The following is a 3,538-nucleotide window of genomic DNA, read 5'->3' as shown; positions in this document are numbered from 1 at the left end:
ACACATTATATATATATATATATATATATATATATATATATATATATATATATATGTCATAAAAGACTTTGCAGTTACTTGTAGTGGAGTTTTATATATATTAGACTTGTGGACGAGAGGGTGTTATACTTGAAATCTTCTTTCCCATTTGTCATGTAGTGACAGGAGAGGTAAAGAATAGTATGGGACTATTTTTATTTGTCTTGGAAATATTAACAAAGTCTCTCACACAGAGCGGAGTATAAAGTAGAGTCCCGCTAGCTATCTCTCTGTCTCGCTCTCTCTGTCTCTCTCAAGTTGCTAAGCCCTTCTCCCTACTACCTGCCTGTTCTATGGCCTGTCTCCTTCCGAGCTCTCTTTCCTAAATTCTGGTGAAACAGGAGACGTATCACGTGTGTTCCTTGTGAGTGGAAAGTTCTAGAAGCCTGTGTGTGAGTATGTGTGTATGTGTGTGTATGGTCACTAGGCGCTGTCGTGTGCCTATAAAGCATTCCTTGAGTTAAGAGTGTGTAAGCATGTTTAGCATTGCTCGATTCTCGCAGACACAATACCTTCTCATCATCTGACTCCCTGCTTCTATCTGTCTCTCTATCTGTCTATCTATTATGATTTGTAATTATAATATGGAGTCCTAATATATGCTCGGTCACGCGAAAATGGCGTACCATCGACAGTTAATAGTCATAACATATTAATACATATTATATACACATTATAATGAACTTATAAGCTAATTAAGTGAAATACATAATATTGTAAAAGTAACATAATTGTATTAATATTGTATACATATAATATTTATAGTAAATATTGATTATTCAGTAATATTACATTTTAAACAAGTTGTATACATTTTGTGAGATGTGTATGTATAACAGACATACGCATATAATTGTGCAATGGTAATACTGCTAGGTATATTGAGTTATCCCTTTAGTAATGTCTAATATTTCACCTAACTTGTATGATGATACTGGTAATACAGAATTGTGCTATAGTTGTATGACTTCTAATATTGTACTAACATTGTGGTAATACATAATTGTAACATTTTATGAATTGTTACAAAATATTGTGGTAATGCATAATTGTGTTGGCCTTATAATTGTAGTTACATTTTGTTAATGCAACTGTTACATAAGTGTCTTGGCCTTATAATTGTAGTTAAAGTTACATAAAAGTTACATCTTGTTAATGCAACTGTTACATAAATTGGTACATATTGTTTGTAGTTACATAATTGTAGCAAGTGTAACATAATGCAATCGTTTGTCGTTACATAATTGTTACATATCGTTTGTAGTTACATAATTGTGGCAAGTGTAACATAATGCAATCGTTTGTCGTTACATAATTGTTACATATCGTTTGTCGTTACATAATTGTTACATATCGTTTGTAGTTACATAATTGTAATAAGTGTAACATGATGCAATCGTTTGTCGTTACATAATTGTAATAATTGCAGTCCTAACATATGAATCCGGTCATGCTGCGGTCAATGATAGTGATGATGTGACATGCCACTGGCTCGTGGAGACAACAATCTGCTTTTTGTTTCACTTATAGAAGGAGTTTATGTGATGATGTGCCATGCCACTTGCTTGTGGAGACAACAATTTTTTTGTTTCACTTATAGAAGGAGTTTATGTGGTATTTTGACATATGTGGTAACACTTACACGTATTTTCATTTGTTTGTTATGTGATCTTACTCTATTTCTCTCGTTTTTCTTTCTTACTTTTTTTTTTTTTTTTTTTTTTTTGTATGTATTGATTTTCTATAGTTTGTTTTTCTTCGCTTGTGTACGCTTTTTCCATGTTGTTCATGGTTGCATAATTACTGGCTAATTTCCTTGGGATACTTTTTTAAAGTTTAGTTTATATTGCACAGGTATTATTGAAAATGATATATAGTCCTATATTTTGTTATTTTATAAAAAAAAAATATATATATATATATATACTATATACAGTATTAACTATATACACTGACTTGTTCTTCAATTGTACCTATCGTGGGTAATATGTGTGTCAGCACTGTGTGGAAATCATTGTCTTCACGATTGTGTTGAAGATGTTCACTCTTGCTAACGTCATTTGTGTTGGCCATTTTTTTTTTCTGGCTTTCCTTGTAACTTAATTTATCTGTTTCCACTAGGTAGCTTTAATTAATAAATGTTAAATATAGTTCTTTTAATCGCTCACTGGGTAACTGTGATGGTATATTTTCTTTATCACTTTGTAGATATAATAATGTATAGCTGTATGTATGAAACACGTATTTTATGTAGGTATAAATGGTAACACTCGTTGGTAGTAAATAAATGTTATAATAAATGAATGAATATATATACAGTGTAGAATATTTATTGTTGGTGATTATTTAGTGTTTGAGTTATGCAGATAACTGAAGTAAGTATGTGTATTTAAGCTGTAACTATACAGCACGTTTTATATGTTTGTGCAGAAGCTTATTGTCTATCACTGTGTATTGTATAAATGAAGTAACTATGTAACTCACTAATTTTTACCGTGGTGGGAATGGTGTGAGTGGTGGTGCAGGGGGTGTGTTGACTGACGTGGCGTCTTTTCAGCAAGCACGTATGATGACGTCGACTTCCCACACTGGTAGCTGTGGTGAGTGAATGAGTAGCGATGAGTAACTTGAGTCAAGACGAGTGAGTAGGATGAGTTATGAGTCGTGTCTCACTCTTCGTTTGCTTGTTCCGTTTTTCTTCGTCGATGTTTTCTCGGTCCTTTTCTCTTGTGATTTACTCGTTGTAGGATGAAGAAAATGTTTTGGAAGGAGGTGAAAAGGGTGCGAAAGGGAGAGTCTGGGAAGGAAGAACGAGTAAAAGGAGAGGATGGAAGGATGTTAATTGAGATGGATGCAGTAAGGAAGAGATGGGCAGAGTATTTTGAAAGATTGTTAAATGTAGAGGAGGAAAGGGTGGCTGAGATTGTGGCAGATAGAAGGGTGCAAGGAATAAATGTGTTGGGAGAGTTGAATGAGTCTTTGATCACGAAGGAGGAAGTGGAGAAGGCAGTAAAGGAGATGAAAACAGGGAAAGCTGCAGGTATGGATGGGTGTGCTGTGGAATGCCTGAAGGGTGGTGGAGTGACTATTGTTGACTGGTTAGTAAGATTATTGAATGTGTGCTTTGAGAAAGGTATGGTGCCAATTGACTGGGCAAGTGCTTGTGTGGTCCCGTTGTATAAAGGCAAGGGTGATAAGTATGAATGTACTAGCTTTAGGGGTATAAGTCTGTTGAGTGTTGTAGGTAAAGTGTATGGTAGAGTGTTAATTATGAGAGACAGGGTACAGAGGGAGTGATTAGTGATGAGCAGTGTGGCTTTAGGAGAGGGAGGGGATGCGTTGATCAGGTGTTTGCTGTGAGACAAGTGAGTGAAAAGTATTTAGGGAAAGGCAAGAATGTGTTTTGGGCATTTATGGATTTAGAGAAAGCGTATGATAGAATTGATAGGGAGGCTTTGTGGACTGTTTTAAGATTGTATGGACTTGATGGTAGGTTACT

This window comes from Coenobita brevimanus, chromosome 79 (genome assembly GCF_032717465.1).
Source record: "Coenobita brevimanus isolate Jiangsu-jjx chromosome 79, ASM3271746v2, whole genome shotgun sequence".
In the NCBI taxonomy this organism is placed as follows: domain Eukaryota; kingdom Metazoa; phylum Arthropoda; class Malacostraca; order Decapoda; family Coenobitidae; genus Coenobita; species Coenobita brevimanus.
Note: the sequence above shows the minus strand (reverse complement) of the source record.